This window comes from Dasypus novemcinctus, chromosome 4, assembly GCF_030445035.2.
Source record: "Dasypus novemcinctus isolate mDasNov1 chromosome 4, mDasNov1.1.hap2, whole genome shotgun sequence".
NCBI classification, from domain to species: Eukaryota; Metazoa; Chordata; class Mammalia; order Cingulata; family Dasypodidae; genus Dasypus; species Dasypus novemcinctus.
The window spans coordinates 56,075,543-56,102,543 of record NC_080676.1 but is presented as its reverse complement, the minus strand read 5'-3'; positions in this window follow the sequence as shown (position 1 = coordinate 56,102,543).

Genomic DNA, 27,001 nt, shown 5'->3' with positions numbered 1-27,001 from the left:
ACATAAATAAATTGCATAGAAAAATTATGGAAGGAGAGCAGAGTGATCTAACAATAACGCACGTCAAACTTACAGTAAACACCTAACATGACAAATTTCCCTGACATTCTTTTCTCTGGTGAAAACACATACAGTGATATTTCTATTAAGGATGCTTTTAACAATAAACTTTGATGTCAAAAGCCTGGTTATAAAAAGAGAAGGAGAGGGATAGCATGTGGGGGATTCTTGTCTCACCACACTCAGTGGGACACTCCTCAAGTGTAAAGTGTTTTTGGCTGTGGATTTTGGTTTTCTGGGCGATATGAGGAGATTCTTCCACTCCTAAATGGATCTTTGGAGGCCAAAGGAGGAAGCACTCTTGCATGTCTCAGGCCATTTAGATCCAGGGAGTAGGACCTGCCCTTCAGCCAGGTTCTGTCTTGGTTTGCCTTGGAAAAATCTGTACCTAAGATGGAGTTCCCCTTCTACTATAGAGGTTGCCACCAACCCAGGTCTGAGAACATGGGACCTGGTCCAGGTTCCCTTCCACTTACAATCTCCCCAAGCCCAACTCAAGTGTGTGACTACGGAAAAGTTACTTAATCTCTTCATGCCTCAGTTTCCTTATCTTTACAAGGTGGTTTTGAGGATTAGTGTTACCTACCACTAAATGGTTGTGTGGTCAAAAGAAAAAGTGCTTTGGAATGAAACTGACCTGGTTTCAAATCTTACCTCTGCTATGCACTATCCTGGTGACATTGGGCAAAATATTTAAACTCACTCTATTTTTTCCTTCTCTCTCCCTCTCAAAAAATTAAAAAAAAATTTTTTTTTAACAGGAAGTCCCTTATTTTAAACTCATAAAAAATGCAGTGTAATACAAACATATTATATTGCTTGGCTCTATAAATACATGTCTTAAATACGTATTAAAAAGAATACTAAAACTAGAACCCAGGCACTCTCCATTCTGCTTAAGAAGTAGAAATACCCTGGGTGTCCTTTCCTATCATGTATCTTTCTCTCCTTACAAAAGAGTACCTACTCTCTTGAGTCTTCTGTGTCTCATTTCCTTCCTTTTTATTAAAGTTTTAGTATGTTTGTTGATTTGTCTGTATAAAGCTCATCAATTTGTAAATAATTTGAAGAAAGGGAAAATGTTTTATCCATTTTTGTATTTCCCCTGCAGTAGCTAGAATATACCAATCAATCAAAAGAACAAATCCTCTATACATTCTGGCTATATCAGCTTAAGAAAATCATTTAACCTCTCTGAGCATTAGTTTCTCCTCTGTGAAATGAGGAAAAATAATCTGTTTTGTGAGGACTGTTTTAAGGATTCAGGGAGTTCATGTTCTAAAAATATTCTTCATGATGCCTACATATTACAACTGTTCAACAAATATTAGATTACCTTTCTTTCTCACTGCTTTGAACCATGCCAGAAGACTTCAGAGATCCCCATCATACAATAAATTGAGGTGCCTAGTTGCTGCTAGTGCATTCATGGCACCCAGCTATTTCTGGGTGGGTAGGATGAATATCAACCTTTCTAACTTTCTAACTTGTTGCTTCCACAGTTTTCTCAGGCAAGGGCTTTATTGAGTAGCATATTATAAACTATCTTGTTTTGAGATAGATTCTGACCTCTCAATCTGCTTAATAGCTAAACTCTTCTCATTATTTTTGTTTTTCATCCTTATATGATGCTATATCTGTAGAAGTTACCATTGGTTGCATGTACCTTATATTTCCCCTATCATTATGAAAAGAGGTATACTATGGGGGGTTTTAAACTGGAGATAGTGCCTTTGTGGAAGGCCAGAACTTGGAGGTTTTTTATAGACATAAATCCTGTATTTATTGAAAAACTATGTATTATTTTTCATTTGAAAATTGCCCCCTTTTCTCATGTTGTCTTCCAGTATCTAATGTTATCCTAAATATCTGAGACCCTTGAAAGCGGACTTGGCCCAGTGGTTAGGGTGTCGTCTACCACATGGGAGGTCCGCGGTTCAAACCCTGGGCCTCCTTGACCCGTGTGGAGCTGGCCCATGCACAGTGCTGATGTGGTCAAGGAGTGCCCTGCCACGCAGGGGTGTCCCCACCTAGGGTAGCCCCACGCGCAAGGAGTGTGCCCCGTAAGGAGATCTGCCCAGCGTGAAAGAAAGTGCAGCCTGCCCAGGAATGGCACCACACACAAGGAGAATTGATGCAGTGAGATGATGAAACAAAAAGAGACACAGATTCCTGTGCCACTGACAACAACAGAAGCGGACAAAGAAGAACATGCAGCAAAATGGACACAGAAAATGTCCTGTCTTTCAGAGAGATAAATCATGACCCATTTAATGGCAATGCATGTATTAGCCTGTATATCCTACTTGGTTCTTGGAATTCCTTAGGATGGTCATCAACACCAACTTTGAGAAATTTTAATAGCAACGCCAAGTGACTATGATCCCCGTTTTGCAGAGAGAAAGCAGATGTAAAATTATTTGTTCTAATCTGGAAGTAGAATATGTATCAGAGAGATGTTAGCTATTCATGTGCTATATATTGATTCTAGATTTTCTTTAAAAAAGAAGACAATGCTTATGAAAGTTTTGTAGAGAAAAAGATATCCATTTCTATAAGTCATTCCTTTGTCCATTTTTTGGATCATGCCAGGTAAATTGCTTTTAAAATGAACCATTAATGTTTATTTTAAAAGACCTACTTATTCCTTACGTAATTTTCAAAATAAAATATTGAAAAATAAAATATTGGAAAATGATCTTCAACTCATTTCAGAAAAAGAGAACAAAGGTTTAAGTGACTCTGAGGAGTCAGAAATAGAAGAATCAGCAGATAGATAGACATAGCTGTCTCCAATTTTTGCTATTGCACTACAGATCCCAAAGTGTGCAGCAAAATAGACGCTATGAGAGCAAGTGCCCGCTACAAGACTGGCAGCACACATCATCAGTTCTAGTTAAATAAATATTTTTGGAAATTCAAAGTAATACATGGGCATCCTAAGAAATTACATTAGATTCACTTTACTGAACAGACTTGGGTTCATGAAACTGGAAGGGACCTTATCCACTTATCTAGAATGAGGAAGAAAGGAATGGAGTCCTTAATCAAATAGAAAAAAATTGTAGATATACAGGCTTAAGATTTCTAAAAAACAGGAAACAGATATGAAAAAAATAAACACAATCTATAAAGCACTAGAGAGTACACTTTTTAGCACACCTGTACTAAAATGGCCAGAAATGCTAAGGATACCTACATCATAAATAATAAAATTTTACTCAGAGATTGCTCACCATTTGCTAATGTTGCCCCTGAACTTTCAGGTTGATGATACAAATTATATCAACATTTCTTTTGGGTACAAAATTCTATCAAAGTGCCATGAAATTATATCATGTGAAAAAAATCAACAACAAATAGCACACTGGGGGAAAGAGCAATATTTAAATAAGATATCTTCAATTTCCCCTGAACTCAAGTAATAGCTTCTATTTTATCATATTTTTGCAGTTTCCTTGATAGAAAGGCAAGATCAGTAGCAAGATCCTTATTTTAGAACACATGGTCAATGAACAGTATTTTTCTCTTTCAATAGGGTTGTCTCACAATTTCTGAAAGATTATTTTTATCATCATCTTGCTGTTCTTATATAAATCTTATTTTCATCCTGAAATGAGACCAATTCTGGTATGGAGCCCTCAGTTACAAATTATTCATGACAAAAATTGTTATACTTGGAAAATGAAGTTCAAACTAGTGTGTTTGTATTATGACATGAAGAAAGGCAGTGGAAGGCTCATTCTTGGTTATTATTATTATTATTATTATTATTATTATTATTTTAAAGCCTGTTTCACCTAAATGTTCTACTCATGGAAATCATGGTATGATCCCAAAGCTAAAGGTACAAGTTAACTTTTATTTTTTATTTGTTGTTTTTGTTTTAATTTTTATAGGAAAGTATATCTCAAGCAAAAAAAATTACTACTGCATTTTACAGACAAAAGGATGGATCAAAACATGTTTTTTTTTTTTTAAGTGAGCCTATAATAAGTGAATGTGGCCAGATATTTTTTGGTAATGAATGTTTGAATGAGTGAATTAATGAATGAGTGTATCAACTAACCATCCAAAAAAATGCATTGCACATTTATAGTGTGAAAAGCACAGTGCTAGTTTTAGCAGAGATAAAGATCTGTACATTGCAAGAACCACTGAGAACTGAAATCCAATGGACCTTCTTTACACAGATGAATAGTATTTAGAATCTTCCCATTGTAAAATTTCAGAGGTCTCATAGTGCTTTCTGGCTTTTAGTTCTTCTCACAACTGTCACCTTTTATTCACAAGTAGTTAGGATTAAGAAGCGAAAAGTACTATTTTGTTCAAGGAAGTATATGCTTGCAGACCTAAAGATGAGCAAATCAGTAGTCTCTGCCCTCAGGAAGCTTACAGCATTTAAGAAAGAATAGACACTATTAAAACAAAATCATACTAATAAATGTATGATTATAGAAGTAACTGTTACAAGAAAAATATACAGGAACCAGTTCTCGAGAGTGTGTAACAAAGGACTCTTATCTAGACTGGGGGCGGGTGTATGTAGTGTGTTTGAACTGAGACTAGAAGAATGAGCTGGGTCAGGTTGAAGAGCATGAGGAGTGAGGAGAGAAGAACATTTCAGAATGAGGTTATTGTGGCTTGGGGAGTGTGGTAGTTGGTATTATTCATGAATCCCGAAAAAGAGAAAATTATCTTTGCAAATTGGTTGGCTCCTCGATACCGTTTGATTGTATTAAATGCAAATGTTTTAAGTTTACTTAAACTGATTAAATCAGTTGAGGGCTTTAGATTCAACCACATCAGTAGAGCATGACTCTGGTTGAGTCCCCACCCCCTTGGTGGGCTGATATATAGTAAATGGACACTCACTCAAGAAGACACATGGAAGAGGAAAGAACTTGGACATTTTAGTCCTGCCATGTGACCTAAAGGAGAAGGCTCAAACAGCTAAAGCCCCAGGAAGAAAGACAATCCATTCACCTGATAGTTTGCAGCTGAAAAGACCAGAGCAGCTGAGCAGCTGATATGGCCTGGAAAGAAATGAGCCCCATTACCAGCCTACAGCTGAGATCAGAATAAACTGGGCCCATAGAGCCTTAAGAGGAAGAAGGAAGAAGAGAACAGGCAAAGATCGCCTGCCATCTTGCTTCAACATGTGGCAGCCTGCTTTGGTGAGGAAGCAGCCTTGTGCTGGACTCTTTAGGGCCTTCTAACTGTAAGCTTTTACAAGAAATAAATATCCTTTATAAAAGCCAACAGATTTCTGCTACTTTGCATCAGCACCCCTTTGGCTGACTAATACAGAATTTGGTACCCAGAGAGTGGTGTACAGTCTGATGCAATTACCAAAAATGCTGGGATGGTTTTGGTTTGTTTGTTTGTTAATAATATTTATTTATTTTGAAAGAATTTTTAAAATTGTATTTCTCCCTCCCCCCCCTTCATTGTCTTCTCTCTCTGTCCATTCGCTTGTGTTCTTCTGTGTCTGCTTGTATTCTCATTAGGTGGCTCTAGGAACCGATCCTGGGACCTTCCGGAGTGGGAGAGAGGCGATCATTCTCTTGCACCACCTCAGCTCCCTGATCTGCTGCATCTCTTATTGTCTCTCCTCGTGTCTCTTTTTGTTGTGTCATCTTGCTGTGCCAGCTCTGTGCGCAGGGCAGCACTCCTGTGCAAGGCGGTACTCCATGCAGGTGAGCACTCCATGTGGGCCAGCTCACCAAACAGGCCAGCGTGCCTTCACCAGGAGGTCCTGGGCATCAAACTCTGGACCTCCTATATGGTAGATGGGAACCCATTTGCTTGAGCCACATCCACTTCTCACTTACAGAAAGTCTTAACGAGACTAAATTAATTGCCCAAGGTCACACATTGGTAAATGACAGTGGCAGGCTGTGCAGACTCCAGTTGTGTCTGCTGTCTGAGGCTACAGCTGTTTACAGGAGCGTTTGGGTAAAAATCTCATCAGGAAATGGCGGCACATTCAAATTGGGTACTTTGGGGTAAATAATAAAGGGACAATTTTTACTTTGGGATGAATATAATAAAGGGACTATTTTCAATGTGTGACTCGTCCTTGGAGACAAGTCACAGGAGACCCTGTGCCTGCAGGGGTGAGGGGTGGGGAGCAATGGGGGATCCTGGAACGGACCTGGAATAGGAGCTGTGGCCTTCACAGGTAGCCAGCATGAGGTGATGTGCAGGGAGTGAGACCCGAGAATAATACTTTGCCTGCACAATCCTACAGTGTCAGAGCTTTTCATTGGCCAGTTTCAACTCGAGGACAAGAGGTCAGTCTTGAGGCATAGAGCAGGGTGGAGAAAGTTGGAAGGTGGATATAGAGGAATAAGTAGAAGCTTCCAGCACAATCAGTCCAAGGGACTTAGCTGGACTGAGAGAGGCTGAGTAGAAAGACCAGGCTGGCCTCCTGGTCCACCTGGGCTGGGGTCCTAGTTCACCTGGGCCATCTGGGCTGGCCTCCTGGTCCAGCCAGCTTGATTATATCTCCAGGGTCAGAAACCTGGAAAACGGGAGAGTAGGACCATCCTAGGAAATCCAGCCCACAGTCTCACTTTGGCCCTTTGGTAGCACCACCAAGAAAGCCATTAGGCATTTCCTCCCAATTCTGGGGCTCAGAGGACCACCAACAAAACAATGCTGACACTTGCCAGATCAATGCATCTCCTGAAGAATCTCAACTCACCCCTTATGGCATTTCTTGACACTTGTTAAAGAAATTCTGTCAGCTTTTTCCAGGGAGTTTCCAGCAGTCAAGTGCATGCTGGCAACCTCAAACTGGTTTATACCTAGAAATCATTTAGAAAATCTCTGATCTCTAGGTATCATTTAGAACACAGGATAAAAGATTGTATATGTGTGCATGTGCACGTGTGTGTGTGTTTGTGTGTGTGCAGGGAGAGAGAATGAATGAATGGGCTGGAAGTGACATAGGATAAAACTGAGGTCAGAGCTGGACTGTACACCTGAGCAAAGTGCCCACCATCCCCCGTTTCTAGTCAGCACCCCAAATCCTCACACTATGACTTGCTCCCAGATGGCTGACTAGGAGCGGTACAATTTAGTGGACTTGCTGTTCAGTAAGAGTTGGGTGACAGTGGCTGGGCTTCCAAATTCACCATGGATGGTGATGTAGCTTTTGTTTGTATGTTATTATGTGTGCTACCTGACATCTGGGAGTGCCTGAAAAAGAAATATTTTCTAATTCTGACTTGGGTAGCTCTGCAATTCCATTCATTCATTCATGAAAATTCATATAAGGCAGGAGAATTCTGATCTTACAATGAACAGGTGGAAGCAGGAAATAATTGCTGCAGACGTTTTTTTTTTTTTTTTGGTGGGATCAGTGGTGAATAGTTTTCATTTGCTGATCAGCAGCTGCGTCCTTGCTGGTCTGCTCAGTTCACACATGATGTATAGCACCTAAGTCCCAAAATTCTTTCCCATGGCGAGTCTAGTTTTCAGTTTCCCTAAGTTTTTCTTTAGCTGCCAGGAGGCTTGACACTGCTTACTATGTTTGTTCTTCCACCTGGAATTTTTTTCTTCCTTTTTATGCCTTTGGTTTTCTCTTTTTATTCCAGTGTCATTGAGATTTCAGAGTATGCGTTTGTAGTAAGGACACCACAGACCTCCTTTCTGCCACAGGATATTTGCATATGTTCTCCCATCTGTCCAGAACACTGTTTCTATGGCTGGTTCTTCCTCATGCTTCAGAGAAGTCTTTCATGGCAACTTAGGTGTACTGGATGCTACACTCGGCACTTTTCCTGCATAGTTCTGTTGATGATCTGTTGCCTAGTATTCATTGGAATTAGTGTTCTGATTAATTTTTGGCTTGTCCTTAAATACTGTCTCATGACAAAGCCAAGAACCTAGACACTGGCTCTGATAACACTTAGGTGGCTGGAGTGATCAGCTGGATTGTCTATCTGGTGAGATGTAACTTAAACACTTGCACAATTTTGGTAATGAAAGTAGTTCCAAGGCCATGAAATGTCCAAATCAGAGATCCTGGCATGTTGGCATGTGGTGAAGCCTTTCTGCTGAGATTTCAGCCTTCCCCTCCAGAATCTACTGTCTCTTGGAGCTCAGCTGTGAACAACTAGGCATAGGGCTTGTATTGTAGAGCTGCTTTCCTTATAGTTCAGCTGTGGGCAAAACTGAAATCTTTTTTCTCATATGGCAGAATCAAACATGGCAGTTCCCTTTTTCCCTCTGGGATGGTTTTGTAAATGGGTAAGGGATATTTTTTGGAGGAATTGTGAGATGCTTGATAGAAAAGGCCTAGATTGCTTTTAAAGACTGTTGATAGGAACATGGACACTAAATAGAATTTTGATGAAGCTTAGAAAGAAATGACAGGAAGTGAACTTGGCCCAGTGGATAGGGCATCCATCTACCACATGGGAGGTCCACAGTTCAAACCCCGGGCCTCCTTAACCCATGTGGAGCTGGCCCACATGCAGTGCTGATGTGCACAAGGAGTGCCGTGCCACGCAGGGGTGTCCCCCGTGTAGGGGAGCCCCACACGCAAGGAGTACGCCCTGTAAGGAGAGCCACCCAGTGCGAAAGAAAGTGCAGCCTGCCCAAGAATAGTGCTGCACACACAGAGAGCTGACACAACAAGATGACACAACAAAAAGAAACACAGATTCCTGTGCCGCTGACAACAACAGAAGCGGACAAAAAGAAGAGCACACAGCAAATGGACACAAAGAACAGACAACTGGGGCAGGGGTGGGGAAGGGGAGAGAAATAAATAAAATAAATCTTTAAAAAAAAAGAGAGAAAGAAATGATGAGACTATTATTGCAAACTGGAGAAAAAGGTGTTCCATGCTTGAAAGTTGCAAAGAACTCAGCAAGATTGACCCCTGATGTTATATGGAAGGCAGAATTTGAAAATTCCAAGCTTGGAAATTTAGCCAAGGAGATTTCCAAACTAAATGTGGAAAATACAGCTTGGCTTCTTCTTGCAGCTAATAGAAAAATGTTAGAGGAAAGAGATAAGCTGAGAACTGAATTGTTGGGCACAAAGAAACCAAAAACTGATTCCAGAAATTCCATACTTCTGTAAATCAAGCCCCAAGATGATAGTGCTCCATTTGATGAATGAATTAAACTTGGAACTTGTAAGCTAGAATTGAAAATGCTGTTATCCCTGAAAGACTTGTGGAAAGTTTTACTGTCTGATGCCTTGGACCCCTGCTTTCTGCATATTCTAAACCAACAAGTTTTTGGCAAGACCTGCATGAACAAAACCACTGTCAGCCTGGACTAAAAAGGACATAGATAGGAGAGATGGAAGGGAAAACAAGTTTAGGAGGAAAACCATGGACAATGAGGTCTGGATTAAGACATCTCCTTGGGCCAAGAGAGGAACCATACACATGTGTACAGAGAGGGTGAGTTTGCCCTGGCATTTGAAGAGGGTTGATGTTCCAGCCTGCTGTTCAGGGAGAGTTTTGACACCCCAGGCTACAGAGAGGGTGGAGCACATTCTCCAAGGGTTGGGGAGAGTGAGGTCACCACCCCAGAGCTCTAAGAGCAGTGTGTCTGTTCCCCATAGATTACGGAGGGCCAGGTCATAACCTCACAGTTATGAGGAGATTGGGCCTCAGAACAGAGACCCAGATTCTGTATGCTGGAGATTAGGGAGAATGTTGCTGCCACCTCACTGTACTGAGGGGATTGAGACTCTACTCCAGCGTTCTTGGAGGGTGAGGTCTAGAGCTCAGTTGCAATCCAGATGCTTGATTAGGGTGGAAACAAGAAAATGGCTGTTGGGCAAGCCTTTGGAAAGAGTGGGTCCCCATGAGGCCCCAAGGAGGAGAAGAAATCATCTTAAGAATGACAATCAGACTTTGAAATCTAATGGAGTGCGCCCTTCAGGTTTTCAGAACTGTTGGGGACCAGTGGCTCAGGTTTCCCTCCCAAATTCTCCTTATGGTAATGCAAATGTTTATCCTATATCTGTCCCTTTGTATATTGGAAGCAGATAAATTGTTTTCACAGATCTACAGCCAGAGGGGACTTTACCTCAAGACTAACTGTATTTCTATAAACTGATTGTGATGTGATTTTTTTACTTAGCATTGCTATTGAATAAGGTTTTGTGGAATATTGTAATGTCTTTTTGGGATTGAGAAGGGGGAGTGTGGCAATTTGATATTATTTATGAATTCCCCAGAAAGAGAAAAATTATGTTTGTAAACTGGTCTGTTCCTTTGTATTAAATGCAAAGGTTTTAAGTTTACTTGATTAAATCAACTTAGGTCTTGATTAAATCAGCTGTAGGGCATGACTCTGGTTGAGTCCCTGCCCCCTTGGTGGGCTGATATAAATGGATGCTCACTCAAGAAGACATATGGAAGAGGTGATCTCTGTCATGTTTAATCCTGGGGTCCCAGGGAGAGATAAGCCATTCACCTGATAGTTAGCAGCCGAAGAGAACAGAGCAGCTGGGCAGCTGAGAGGGCCCAGAAGAAAACGAGCCTCATGCCAGCCTATAGCTGAGATCAGAAGAAGCTGGGTCCACAGAGCCTTGAGAGGAAGAAGAAAGGAAAGACCTGGCAGAGATCACCTTCCATCTTGCTTCAACATGTGGCAGCTGACTTTGTTGAGAAAGTGTCCTGAGCTGGACTCTTTAGGGCCTTGTAAATGTAAGTTTTTACCCCAGATAAATACCCTTTATAAAAGCCAGTGGATCCTGGTACTTTGCATAAGCACCCCTTTGGCTGACTAATATAGGGAGTGTAGATCATTTTGGAGGAATGATAAAAGCTCAGTGTGGCTAAGTGCTGAGATCAAGGTACAAAGGACAGAGAAATTAAGTGATACAACTCAATTATTACACCCTGACAGAGAGAAGTATAGAAAAGGGGAAAGTGGGGCAAAAACCTAATTATAAACAGGGAAAATCTAATAATAGGGATTATTAACTATAGCTTGTATGATGGTTTGAATCTGAATGGACCCCAGAAAAATACTTAGAGTTAATCCAGTCTTGTGAGTGTGGGCCTATTGCAGGTAAGAGCCTTTGATTAGGTTACTTCAGTTAAGGACCTTTTGATTAGGTTACTTCAGTAAGGCAGGGACCAGGGTGGGTCTTAATCCTTTTACTTGAGTCCTTTATAAAATACTGAAATTCAGAGGAAGAGAAACAAGAATTTGAAAGCAATGAAACCCAGAAGAGAAGGGAGAGACAAGCAGATGCCATCATGTGCCTTGTCATGTGACAGAGGAGTCCAGGATCCCTGGTAGCCAGTCTTCAGGGAGAAAGCATGCCCTGATGATGAATGGATTTGGATGTTTTCACAGCCTTAGAACTGTAAGCTTGTAAGCTTGTAAGCTAATAAATCCCCATTGTAAAAGCCAAGCTATTTCTGGCAGCCTAACAGACTAAAACAGATTTAAAGAATACAGGAATATCAGAAATACAGAGCAGTCACCACCCCTAGGGACCAGACAGAGAATCCAAGAAAGGAACAAGTCTGAATAAGGCTCTCTATACTCCTTTAACCAGAGCTCCTTAGAGAAGTTACAGTCATGGACCACTGCATGAGAGAAGTTCGTTGAGGTGGGAATTCACTGGGAAGCTCTCTGAATTGGTGCCAGGAGAAGCTAGAAGGTGCTACATCTAATAACTCTTGCTGGGAAATCACTTTCTGGATGCTAGGGGAAGCTGGAGCCTGGCAAAAGGAGTACAGCAGAACCAGGAAGCCCCTTCTTTCCCCATTGTCTATCCAGCAGCCCCTACTTACAAGCTTAATATAGTAGCTACTAGTAAAGAATTGTTGACAGGGCCCAGCTCAATTATCACAAAGGAGGCAATAAGGTATGTATTTGAAACTGAAAGGCAATAAATAGGTAATTGGAATATTTTATAATTTTTATAGTCAAACCTCCATTGTAGAATACAGGTTTATAAATATTTTCATTAATAGAATATATTGAATGAATATTTTTGTATATATGACTTTTTATATCTTTAAATAATTTATTTGCTTTGTCAATGGGTAAATATTTTTAAGGCTTGTGACACAAATTATATCACATACATAAATATCACATATGTCAATTTATACTCCTCTAATCAGGCATGACAATGCCCATTTCATTTTATACTTTCCGTAGTAAACAAAAACAAAAACACAACTGAGGAATGGGTGCTGCTCAGTGTTTGAGCACCTGCTTTGCATGTATGAGGTCCCGGGTTCAATCTCAGGTACCTCCTAACAAAACAAAACAAAACAAAATAAAACAAAACAAAAACTATTACCAATTTATTAAGTGGAAAACAATATCATCCTGTTATTTAAATTTGCATCTTCTTGGGGTAACAAGTTTTATTGACTATTTTTCCTTGTTTGCATACTAATTGTAACTCCTTTAAAAAGTCTTCCTACCATCTGTTCATTTACCTTTAAGAACAAGTGCCAGCAAACTACAGCTTGTGGACCAAATCTGGCCCATGGCCTGTTTTTTTATGGCCTGTGAGGTGAGAATGGTTTAAGAATAGAGACAGATGCTGTAGTCTACAAAGGTTAAAATATTTACTGCCTGGCTCTTTATAGAAAGAATATGCCAACTCCTTTTTATTGTTGTTATTGTTTTTATTATCAATTTGTTTTATTATCAGTTTGTATGCATTCTTATATGATAAAAATATTTTTTATTATATTAGTGAAAATCCTTTTCCTGTTCTGTAGGCCTTGTTTTTTTGGTTTGATATTCTATTTTACAATCTCTTTATTTTTCCTTTGTAATAGTTGAGACTGCTTCTGTTGAACACCTTACAAAGTGTTCTTCCCCATCCTCGGTCCTTCTCCAACCCCATCCATCCCCTGGTTTGATAGTTATTTTAGTTTTATATTTAAAAACCAATTTTAGAACTTTATTTAAAATTTATTTGTGAATGTGGTGTGAAGTGACTATCTTGACTATTTTTCCAAATCATTACCTAATTTTCCACTCTCATTGCTGAATTATCCTTCCTTTAACTCACTCACTTGTTATGGTACACATTATTTTTCATGTATTATATTGTTATATATAACAGATGCTAAAGGGTTAGAAATTAAGAAAAAAATGCATGTATGTGTGTGTGTGTGTGAATATAAATATATGATATGGCATTGATGTGGAAAAAGTGACCATGGTGGCTGCTGGGTGTGGGGAATGGGAGGAAGAGAAGAGATGTGGAGGCATTCTCGGGACTTGGAGTTGTCCTGGGTGGTGCCCCAGGGACAATTGCCAGATGTTGTATGTCCTCCCATGGCCCACTGGATGGAACGTGGGAGAGTGGGCTATGGTGTGGAACACGGGACATGGGGTGCAGTGATGCCCGGAGATGTACTCTCACCAGATGCAATGGATGTGACATGATGATGGGGGAGAGTGTTATGGGGGGGGGGGAGTGGTGAGGTGGGAACGGTGGGGGCGAATGGGGACCTCATATTTTTTTAATGTAATATCTTTTTAAAAAAATGAATAAATTGAGTAGAATTTGAAAAAAATATATAAATATATGAACTATTATATCTTATGGCTTAATTATTATTCCAGCACTACCCTTTTAATTATGGTAGCATAAATATTTTTAGTAACTGGTAGAATTACTTTCCCATTAATCCATTTTGTTTTCAAACATTTCTTTGCATTTTTTCCTTGCTTATTCCTGTAATGAATTGAGGATCCCATCTCCCATTTGTTTAAGATTTTTATTTTAATAATATTACATGAATGTATTATTTGGCAAAAATGGGTATCTTTATAGTATTTAGTTTCCCTAATCATGAATATGATATATCTGCCCATTTGTTACATTTTTTTACTATATATTTAGTTTTCATCTTATGTTACGTATGTTTCCTGTGAAAGTTTTCATGAAACTACTTGGGGGTTTAAAAGAATATTTTTGCAGATGAAATCTCTTTAAAACTTCTTTTCTAAATAGTTGTTGCTACCATACAGGTATACTATTGATTATCTATGATTAAAGTATATTGAATTTTGATTTTTTGGGCCTTTCTAAGTTTGCAATCATAACACCTATAAAATGGAAACTGTCTTCTTCCAATATTTACAATTCTTATTTCTGTTAAAAGTCTAAAAGTTGAGAAAGTGATGATGCTTGTGGCAGTCTTACTGAGATCTGTATTTCAGCAGAAACAGATGCTTTTTTTTTTTTTTGCATTTATTTATTTATTTATTTTTGATTTTTTTTTATTGACTTTGTAATAATATTACATTAAAAATATATATGTGAGGTCCCATTCAACCCCACCCCCCCACCCCCCCTCTCCCCCCCCAACAACACTCGTTCCCATCATCATGACACATCCATTGGATTTGGTAAGTACATCTTTGGGCACCTCTGCACCTCATAGACAATGGTCCACATCATGGCCCTCACTCTCCTCCATTCCTGTGACTGCAAACACCTTAGTTATTCTCAAGTCCATAGAACTGTATTGAGCTGAGTTGCAATTTTGTTTTTTCCTCCATCCTCTAAATGCATTGTCTCTGAGAAAGTAAGGCAGGCAATTCATTGTTTCTTTTCCTTTTTACTATGAATGTTGTTAACCCATTAATCTATTGCTAATCTTTTACTCTTTTGCTACAAAACCCATCACTTGAAATTATTTAGTAGAAGATAAAACAATTTGTAACTTCCTTAAGGAAATATTTTTCTTGATTTTTCATTGTTTCCATCTCTAATTCTGTGTTGACTTTCTAAAATCATTATATATGACGAATTATTTCTAAAAATTAACCTTTTAATGAATTTTATTTGTTTTCTCCTGCCGATTTATACCTGATCTGAACAGTTTTCCTTGGATGCCTATTAAGAATCGAGCACTATGGTAATGAGCTAGCGAAAATGCTGAAGAAACACAGGAAATTTCCTTAGACCATATATATACAAGAGGGAAGGCTATGGAACCTGGAGTCATCAGGCTTTATTGAGGAGATTCTTAGAGACTGAGTAGCATTTCAATAGGAAGATTCAGGGAGGGGTGTGTGTGTGTGGGGTGGGGTGGGGGGCAGGACCGGGGGCTGCCTAACAGCAAAGAGAGAAACTGAAAGTCCAGCTGTGGGTCTTTTGCTTAGCACCGCCTTAGCAGAAAATGGCAGGAGATACCTGAAAGCTCATGAAGAACATACTTCCCCTTTACCTTACCCTTGCCACTCTTAGGATACATATTTCAGGTTTATTTTTTCTCAAAAAAGTTACAATGTTAAGTAATAACTTTTTGTAGACATCTTACTACTCTCATTACTACATTACAACCTTAAAAGGAAGAAAAAAATGAAACTAGAGACATACTCAAAATCTAAAATGACTCTAAAATAAAGGATTCGCAGATCACAAGTGTCATGTTTAAGCACTAATGCTTATTATTTAAGAACTCGTATGAACTGATTTGGACAATAGAGAAAAACAAACATGCAATTTGTTAGACTTCGTGGATTAAGGATTAAGTCCTTAAGTTTTATTTATAAAGGATTGGTTGAGATAACTTTCAAATTTATTTTTAAGGCAATATTTGCAGAATTAAATAGTGTGCAATGGCCCAGACTAAAGGAATTTACCTCTGGCTAAGTAGGGCTAGCTCCCATCATTTGCCGGTGACAACTGACTTCAAAACAACATATATTATTTCATTCTTGAATTATTATGAAAAGAATCTGATATGCACGATCTGTTTATCCTCAATTGCATCATAATGAATTCAGGATCTATTCAAATCAGGAGAAACAAATAATGCAGCTGAATAGAGTTCTCACTTTGGGAGGTACAGAGAAATTAGTAAATTAATGTAGAGGCTGATTAGTGAAAGATACCCTATTGGCCTGAATGACTTTACCTGCTGAGCAGTTTATACACAGTAACTAATTAACAGACTAGGAAAACCTTGTTAGTTGTTTATTCCCTCTTTCTCCTAATATATTGTTCCAAACACGTTTCAAAACAGTTTAATAACTTGTAGGCATAGACATGGGGCCATAATAATCCAGACAAGTGATAGAAAGAAATGTAATCGGAATTTTATAGCAAGTGAAAAGGGCTCAGTTTTGTTTAACTTTTATAGTACAATAAGGAAAACCAAGAATCAAAGGAATAAAAAAGTTTTACAAATAAAGTTTTTACCCCCATTTGATTCTTATTCCAAAATTACCTAGGGAATATTTGATTGGGAGGAGTATAACCGGAAAATAACAGTTCCAAAGTTTGGTCTTAAGACTGTTGGGGTCCCTGAGAATGCTTCAGGATCCAAGAAGTCAAAACTATTTTTAAAAAAGTAAAAGATTTTTACTGTGTTGGCCTTTTGCACTGATGGTACACAGGCAATGTTAGGTAAAAACTGCTGGTGATTTAAGTCAGTGGTATACGCTGAACAGGTAGTTGTATTCTTTACTTCCATACACTTCCAGAAAAAAAAAAGCCAGTTTCACTTAAGACTGTCCTTGATGAAACAGTAGAAGTTATTAATTTTATTAAAACTTAAACTTTCAGTGTTTAATGTTCTGTGGGACAATATGGGAAATAGGCATAAAGCATTTCTGCTGTATACTGAAGTAAGATGGCTTTCTCAAGGAAAGCACTGGTACAATTGTTTGAGCTGTAAGCTAACCTGCCCACTTTTATCATGGTATCATTTTTACTTGAAAGAATGACAGAAAGACAAATTATGGCTATTCAGCCTGGATATTTGATAGACATATTCTCAAAAATGAAAGAAATGAAATATTTCAAAAAACAAAACTAAAACACAAAAATTTGAGTTTTCAAGTGAAAATTAGGGTTTTGGAAACTTTTATCTATCATGGCAGCTCGATAGTTTCACAATACTTAGAGCCTCCTCTGATGAGATTCATCATGATATTAATCAAAGCAGTTTGATTTTTAAATATTTTATAATTAAATTTGTCAACATTTGGAAGATTTGAAGTAAACCAATATTTTCCAAATGACTAAGGTTCAGTATTACAAAATCATTCATGGATAAAAGATTCATTCAAAGTGAAAAGTAGACCAATGGATTTTAATGTAATAATATACAAAATGTTCATTTACATTATTTCAAATTCCACATTGATCCTAACCTTTTTAAAAAGAACATGATTTAAGAAGTTTTTGGTAGAGTATCAAAGAATAATATGCACAATTACCTGAAAATGCTGTTAAAAAATACTCCTCTTTTTTCAACTACACATTTGTATGAGGGCAGGTTTTTTTGTTATATTTCAAAATAATAGATGACAACAGATCAAATGTAGAAGCAGATATGAGCATTCGCCTATCTTCTATTGAGCCAGATACTATAGAGGTTTGAAAAAATGTAAAGTAATGCCACTCTTCTTATGAAATAACAATAGTCCCTTTCTAAAACTATATTATGTTAACATCTAATGGGCTTATAATTGTTAAATAAGTTATTTAATTTCTAATATGGCAAATATTGATAGATAGAGCCCACTTATGGATTTAATTGTGCCCCCAATAATATATGCTCACATTCTAGCCCCTGGTTCTGTGAATGGGATTCTATTTGGAAATGGGTTCTTTGAAGATTTTGTTAGTGACGATGAGTCTAACCTGGATTAGGGTGGGTGCGAATCCAATATGACTAATATCCTTACAAGGAGAGGAAATTTGGATGCAATGAGTAGGAGGCAGAGAAGATAGCTATGCGACAGGAGCAGGGATTGTGTTCTGCCACAGATGGCTGGTCAGCCACTGCTGGAATCCTTCAGACTTCAGAGGAAGCATGATCTTGCAGATGCCTTGATTTTGGACTTCTAGCTTCTAAAACTGTGAGACAATAAATGGTTAATTTTTTTTTTAAAGCCATCCAGGTTGTGGTACTTTGTTGTGGCAGCCCTAGCAAATAAAAATGCTGAGAAAAATAAAAGTTCTTTGGTGTCCTCAATACATTTTAAGAATGTAAAGAGTTCTTGAGGCCCCAAAATTGGAGAACAATTAGTCTAAATGAATGCTTTAAATATTTAGAATTAGAATTTGTTATCGTCTTATAGGTAAAAGGTAAAGGCAGATTTGCAACTTTTTTTTTTTTTTTTTTTTTTTTCCCCAAAGAGCAAAGGGACTGCTAGTCTTTTCAAGCTCACACCCACATGAGCATAAAGGTTAGCTCATTTGGCTTGGAATTTTAGCCCAAGCCCTTAGTGATTTTGTAACTTTTAACAGGCTGCTTGTCCTCTCCATGACCAAGCTTCTCATCTGTAAAATGATGAACGGAATCATACCTACTCAATAGGGTTGTGAGAATTAAATGAGATGTTAAGTATTTGAGCACAATGCCTGGCATTGAATAAATGTGCTGGTATTGCTTTGATGGCAGCTCTCTCCTTGATTTCACTGTGACAAAGTGTGTATAGTAGCTTGTGGAGCTTGAAGTTTTCCAGATATTGAAATAAATGTGCTGTACACCATATTCCAATTGTTCTTTTACCTGTTGCTTCATGGAACTATAAGGAAAAATATTTAAGGGAGAATTTGTATTGACTTTTATTAAGATAGCAGAGAATCTTTTTTCCAGTCTTTGGGTAGAATTGTGTTTTCTGATCATTGGTAATGTTCAGTCTTTTCTTATGATTTAGAGTTATTTTTGTGCCGAGTCCTTTTTGATGACCGAATCCTGCAGAAAGGATTAGTGCCTTTTAACATGATGGGTTATGCTTTAGTGTAATTGAAGGAAAAAAGTTAATTTCAGAAGTTTAGTAACCTGTCTTTTGATACTAGCTAATCAGGAAGGATTCCAGTACTAATGAAAGTGAAGAAAACTAGTTCTTTTTGGGAACAACTATGTATCAGAGTAGATAATATGTAGTTAGATGCAGTACTCTTTAATCTTCATTACCAATTCTAAGAGGTGAGTATTATTATTTCTTTTACAGGCAAGGAAACTGAGTCTCAGAGGACTTTTAGTAACTTTCCTAAGATGATGAAAGGAAAGAAATAACAAAGAATTAAGGCTTTTTTTTTTTAACTGAAAGAGAAGGAAAGAACAATTCTCAAATATGACCTATAAGGAACATTACGTGGGTGGAAAGTAATGATACTTATTTGTTCTCCACTAACAACAAGGTTAGAGAAGAAAATGGTGTGTTTAAAGTGCTATATAGAATAAATAATGCGAATCATTGCTTGATTATAAAAATACTATGGTTATGCCTATAAAATTCCAAAACAACTGCCAGTTAAGCATACTCAGTGGAAAAAGTCATACCATTCATTTCATGCAACGTAGGCACAATAATCTTCTGGCTGTGCAATAATTTCATCTTCACTTGGGATTCTTCATTCCATATAGTTACAACCTAGAAGAGTGTATGATTGTAGGTACTAACACCACTTAGATTTTAAGAATTATTTTAAACCTAATTTCATTTACTTGTCTCGCGTATCATTCAAAAAATGTATGAGAATGAATTAGGTAAAAGTGAAAGGTGAAACATGTAAAGGGCTTTTAAAAAGTAATCCTATTACTATTCAGGTTTTGTGAAGTTCAGAAAGTTTATCGTGTATCTCTGAATAAACATAAATCTGGACTATGAATTGTAGTTGGTTAAAAAGGTAGAATAAATTTCTTTTCTATATGCCAAGTATGGCCTTACAAATGTATACACCTTAAATAATTTAATACAAATATTTAAAATAGTATTAGTGAGAAGTACTGGCATATCCCTCTTCATCTTTTTCTGCATTTTTACATTTTTTTTGAAAAAAAAAAACCCAACACAAGTCAAACCTTTTTAACGATAAAGAAATTGTAAAACCCCTAACTGCAGGGTAGCTTTGGAAATGATTCAGTGGTTACTTATTGGTATTAAGAAAGAGAGCTGTTCTCCACATATATATATTTTAATCAGCATACCCATTGATGCACATTTCTTGACAAGGTCTTAGTTTAAGGTGCAGAATAAATATGAAGATTTCAGAAAAATTTGAAACCTTAAATCTAAGAACAAGCTACATGCTTTTTAAAAATTAAAAATAAAACTAAACGACAAAAAGTTCTATATAAAATAAGGCAGTAAAAGAAAACTCTTTGTGCTTTTTGAATACTAAGAACTATGAACTTTGGGAAGATGTCAGAAAATAAGGGAATATAAATTTGGAATTCCCCACATTTGAAGGACAGTGTGCATACTTTGACAGAAGAAAGAGCTAACAGAAAAAAAGTCTGACACTTTAATTTGGGTCACTGGGGAAAGATTCTTTCTGTGGCTCACACTAGAGACCCTGCTGCACCTCAGCAGAATTCCAACAGTGGTTCTTACATACTTTGAGCCAAAAGGTCATCAATTTTTAAAAAATCTTTTAAAATTTATTTTTTAAATATCAATGTTACAAGTTACTCAGTTAACACAAAATAATAACTACAATGACAATAAATCTGCTTTAGTCAGTGGTTACAACTCCTCCGTATTTTTGTTCATTCTGCCATCTTGAGGCATTTGGGCCTATGCCCACTCTGATTGTGGCAGGCTGAGAAGGATAAAAGGTCACCAATTTTATGCATCTAAGCATGATGTTTAAAAAGTCCACAATTCATCTAACCTATATTAGTCAATAATTTAAGACTTTAATGCCTTTTAAAATGCTGCTTAATAGTCAAGCTGACTTCAAATGTTGAAATTTATAATGGGATGGTGTATGTTGCATTTTCTAAAATGGTTTTATGACTTAACATAATCCTTTTTTTTCTTTTTGTGCAAGTTTTAGCTTGAAATTTTCTGCAAAATTTTAGTCTGACTGAAAATTCAACACTAATATTTATTCTACGTTGTCAGATCACAAATTTTGACAGTTCTATGAAATATGTTATATGACTTTTGGTTCTGGCTTTGTATTTAGCTTATTTAGTTGAATTAAGTGACTACATTAATTGTTAACAATGAAACTTAATTCATATCAGTTGAGTTAGAGACTACATCTGGAACCTGTTATGACTTGACACTGCATGGGTTTCTTTCAATCAGGAAAGGAAAAACGTTTTTAACCATAGCTCGATTCAGGAAGATTCTGAATTCAGTTGTTCTTCTGTAGCATCTTGAACTTAGTCCACATATCAGTTATTATAAATCTTCCCTCCCACATTTTGCCCTCCCAATTTGAAATAGGCATAGTATGTTTTCATCATTCTGTAAGTACTGAAATTTGCATATGGTATTCAAAGCATTTTATTTTGTATTTATAAACTTTGGATTCATATTTTTTCATGTAGTGTGTCATCTTGTGAAGACCTACATGTAGAACATTTTGTTGTTAGTAGTTTAAAATTTTTATTGGCATTTTTCAGTTCCCTGGAAAGCACTAAATTTTCTCTCACAAATTGTCTGACTTGTCTGACTTTGGCAAAACTGGATTGGGAATATCATGTTAGAACAGAATCCAAATGATCAAAATTTGTGAAAGCAGAATGTTATCTCAAAAGCGTCAAGCAGCCATTGGTACCAATTTCAACAATGATACTAGAGTGCTTTTCAGAAAAACAGTTCTGTTTTAAGTCTCTGCTTTTGGTGCAGGATCTATAGTTGTTCTCTTTGTCCCAGAGGAAGACAAGTACCACCAGTGCCTAAAGTTTTTATCTTTTACTTCCTTTATGAAGTCATTTGACATTTCTGCTGCAATTTATTTATTTCATTATATTATTTTTCATTTTATTAAATCAATCATACATAATTTTGGGGGAGACTCATTTTGTAAAATATTACATATGTTTTAGGTAAAGAATAAGTATATTATATATTTATATATAAGCACAAATCTAAAAGCTCAGAGTAGGCTTAGGGTGATGATTATTTATCATTCTTTCATTCATTCATTCCTATATATTTATTAGGCATGTACAAGGCAGTTAGGTTTTGTGGAGGAATACAAAGGTGAAGCAGACTCAGATCTTATCTCATTTTCTCACTTTCAAAATTATGAAATATATAATCTTATATAAATAGCTAAATTAAAGAGAGAATGAGAGAGAGAGAGAGGAGAATGATAAACATATGTGGCAAAATGTTAACAATTGGTGAATTTTATAAAGGCTATAAAAAGTTCTTTGTACGGTTCTTATGAATTTTTTGTATGTTAGAAATTATTTTAAAATTAAAAGTTCTTGAATATCTGCTTTAAAAAAAAAGTAGCTGAAATAGCTAAGGGACATAGGGTTTGGGATGTGTAGGATCCTCCTCACTACGGAATCACACCTCACATCTGTTTTTACTTCCTTGCTGTTTCTGACAATATTCCTTAATTTGAGGGCATTCAATATATTTTCAAACATTGGGTGCTTATTTTCTCTTTGCAATCCCAACTTTGAGGCAGAATTTCTTTAGACCAGGCCATAAAAGTATTGTGAACTGCATATACAATACCCAAGAGGCAATATGCCAGATATAACAATGTGACGGTGGACTTGGCCCAGTGGTTAGGGCGTCCGTCTACCACATGGGAGGTCCACAGTTCAAACCCCGGGCCTCCTTGACCCGTGTGGAGCTGGCCCATGCGCAGTGCTGATGCGCGCAAGGAGTGCCCTGCCATGCAGGGGTGTCCCCTGTATAGGGGAGCCCCACGCGCAAGGAGTGTGCCCCATTAGGAGAGCTGCTCAGCGTGAAAGAAAGTGCAGCCTGCCCAGGAATGGCACCGCACACACGGAGAGCTAACAGAACAAGATGATGCAACAAAAGAAACACAGATTCTCGTGCCACTGACAACAACAGAAGCGGACAAAGAAGACGCAGCAAATAGACACAGAGAACAGACAACCGGAGTGCAGGGGGAAGGGGAGAGAAATAAATAAATAAATCTTTAAAAAGAAAAAAAGATATAACTTTGTAAATGACTGTGTATATGTGTAACCATCCGGAAGACAGTGGATTTGAACTGATCTCTCTTATTTCTTTTGCCATCTACTATCATTTACAACTCTGTCTATATTTAATCTCAAACTGTGGACATGTTGAAAGTTCAGATTTTGTTTTTATAATCTTTATATATCCAGCACAGATTCTTGTGTGTAGTAAGTGTTCAATTCATGTTTGTTGGCTGTATGAATGAATAAATACAAATTCAAATATTTTGAATATGCAGAGATTTTCAAATTGGTTTCTCTTAATTTGTTTCTTACACTAAGGCTACACTCATCTATATGAAGCTTGAGTTTGCCCAGACTATAAAATTTGGACCACATCATTCTTTATGACAAGCTTTCCAATTAGAACTGTAATGTGCAAACTATATTTAGGAAAAGGTGTATAAGGAGTTTGTCAAAAGAAAAACAAATTTGAAATCTGGAGAATATTAGCGGTCAGCGAATATATGTAACATGTGGTTAAATACTTAATATGTTCTATTATATTTCTTTAAAATCAGATGCCCTGCATTATGTATTTATTTTTCGAATGACATTGAATAATAATATAAAAGGATCTAAAGAGATGAAGGGCACTTCAGGAATTGGAAACCTCTCAAGTTAGATAACAACATTTTGAGTGATCTAAATTCATAACATTATCACTTAAGTGAACGTTCATACTGCCTCTGGATCTTTTACAAATATTCAGATTTTTGTTTTTCTCATCATTCTGAAGGTTATCTCCCTGGTCGCTCTGAAAATCAGGTGACAACCATTTCCCATGATGCTTTAAGGGCTGTCAAACTGTCCATCAAACTGTCACCTGACCAATCGTTCCCATGGTTCTTTTAGACTTGCAGTATGATAAATTGAAAGGCACTATTATCTGCCTGTTGTGAAGAGGAACTGTTTGGGCTTTGATAAGATATCGCTACTCCCAGGTGAGAGGCAGCTGACAGCACATCAAGACAAAATAACACTTAGGAACACTGAACAGGGGATCACAAGGTTTACAAACATCTGTTGTCACTATTTGTTTCTTTGGGTTTAAGTTTCTGACTCATCCTGAGATAGTTCAAGAACAAATATTTCACTTTCTTGCTTGCAAATATCAATTTCTGCTCTTTTCATCTTGAAGGAAGTCTCTTAAAATTAAAAACACATCTGCCGACCTTTTTGATTGATGGCACGAATCTTTCCACCTTGTATCCAAGTATTGTGTTCATGTTGATGCCATCAATTACTTTTTTATTATTTTTTAAAGGATCTGAGAATCGACTCATTTTACTCTAGTAATTGAATTTTGGGGACTAAATATTAATAAAATTAATTACATATGTTTGAGAGGTCATTATTAATGTACCAATGGACACAAAATATGATGTAGTTTGCATGTTGGCATATGTTAGTTAAATTTATATTTTAGTATTGATGATAAGTTTGAGTACTTCATGAGAAATAAGGTTTGTGATTTATTACACACTGCTTTACTTTTTCATTACTCTGAATTATATTAATACAGATATAAAACCTTGAATTTCCACACAAAGAATGTGAATAAAGGGAAAGACATTGCCCTTAATGGACCAATGTTGCAGGGTATTGGTAGGGAAACCTGTTTGTAAAGACAGGGGAAGGTTGTGAGGCAAAGGATTTTTGAAGGAAATCTGTCTGGAAAGTGGGTATATTTTATGAAAGCTACAGAAACAATTTTAAAATTTAATTCTTTGGACTTCATGATCCTTAGGTATTACATGCTGAGTCCTTGAATCCTTACTATGTTATGATTTCACTCTTTAGCAATTACTCTTTTTTTTTTTGGTGATGTGTTCATCTCTTCTTTCCCTACTACTATGCCCTTGGGTGCTATCATTATATAAACACCTCAATGTGCCCTTCAGAGATCACTTGGAAAATAATCTGTTCTTGTTTATTGTGGTTTTTAGCAGAATAAAAGTACTGTAGTTGGTTGCTAACATCTCCACCTTGTGTACAAATATTTTTTTGCATGCAGTTTCCTAACGTCATTAAGCAGTGTTGTAATTTCATTACCTAGTAATGTAGTACTTCGATTACAGATATTTAAATAATTTTGTGATTCAAAATCTGCAAAAATACACCATGATTTATTTTCAGTTCTTTGTGAATATTTAACCACCTAATATTCTCCTGCTCTCAGATAAGAAACAAAAATGTCCCAGAGCCCTCAGTTACTGAGAATTTGTCAAAACAGTTTCTAAAAAATGACCCAAGAATTTGGAGTGAAAAAGGAAAAGAAAGAATTAGATTCCCTCAAGATTCATAATAAAACTAACAGTACATGGAAACAGTACTGGAAAATATAGTTAGTGACTCTCTACCTCTAACAAATTTCATGCAGTAAGGCATTTTTAGCTCAACCAATAGGCTAATATTGGAAATTATTACTTACTTGAAAGTATCATTTTTGCCTTTATCCAAAGAAGTGGAGAACCTCTTCATGAGGCTCTGAATATTAAAATTCTGTCCTGTAACTTCTGGAATGTTGGAGCTCCAGAGAAAGTTTGAAAATTTTAATCCTCAATGGAGATGAAAGAAATTTAAGTCGATTGGATCCCATTACTTTTCCAAAAAGAAATATCTTGTGGTCCAATGAAGGAGGAGGTTGCTAAAGGGGAAAAGACCAGAATATTCAATAAATTCAGCACAGGTCCCACAGAAAACAAACATACACCCTGTTACTCCCTCTCTCCTAATAAATTTCAACCCATTTCTAAAGAAAAATGATTTCACATTTGGATTTTTGGGTTACCTTTCGTAGGCTCTCTCTTCCTCTCAAGTGAACTTATTTTAAAATTAATTGCCTCACATTGTAGTTAAATAAGAGGTATTATAGGTTGTTGAAAGTAGCATCCAATGTTTCACTCCTACAATTCTCCTACATATGGTTTGACTATATGGTAAAAACACACACACAAACTTTAAAATGTAAGGATACAAATCAAAGCAGAACAATCTAAATTTGATGTGTGTATGTTCATGTGTGCGTTGGTCTGTGAGAAGCTAGGGTAGTCTCAAGTGGAAGTTCAATTGACAAGCCTAATAGGTCTTGTTATATTGACTAATGCTTAGTCAATATAATGTTTTCTTCCAATCTTGATCCCTTAAAGGATTCTTCTAACATTAAATTAAGAGAATTTTGAAAAAGTGAGTAGTTTATATCAAATAAATTTGGAGGTTTCTGCAACAATATTTTTTTCTGGTAAATCTAGCAGTAAAATCACAAAGAAAGGCCGGATTTAAGTACCTCTGATTATATAAACCCAAGTCTTTTAGCTCTGATTTATTATTATTCACACCTGGAAAGGTTATTAAAAGGAGGTAGAATTTCTCAAGATTATTTCTCATAATTTTTCTTTTCTGTAATGATATTAATAGTATATTCCTAGAATACCTCATGGTTTCCAAAGCAGAAAAATGGTTTTTGTATCAATAGCAGTCCTCTGAGAATTGTAGGGCAAGGTACCCAATTTCACAGATGAGCAAACTGAGGATCAGAGACAGGACAGGAATATGCTCAAGAGCACACAAATGCTAGCAAAGCCAGAACTTAGGCTTTCTGAGATTTAGTTCAATGTTGGGCCCCCTCCCCCTTCTCAAACTGCTCTTGTCTTTGGGGACGAGCACAGTACTTTAACATTGTAGATATTTGGAATTTGGGGTATTTTGATAGACATTTAAAGTCAGCCTGGTGCGAAGCTGTCAGACATGAAAGTATGGCTTGCCACTTCCCTTACTAACTCCTTATGTTCTTAACTTAGAGTCAAAAACAGACTCCCTATGAAAGGCTGTTTCATTTAGCTGATAACAAATCCATGTGTGCATATTTATATGTATGGTAAATGTATGAATTTGTGAGATACTTGATTATAAATAGCATAAAAATGAAATATTTTGAAATATACTATAAAGAATCAAAATCTGTAGACACCTACTTATGGCTATTACTTTAAAGGACATTAGGCTTCCACTCTGGTGTCATTTGATTTATATTAA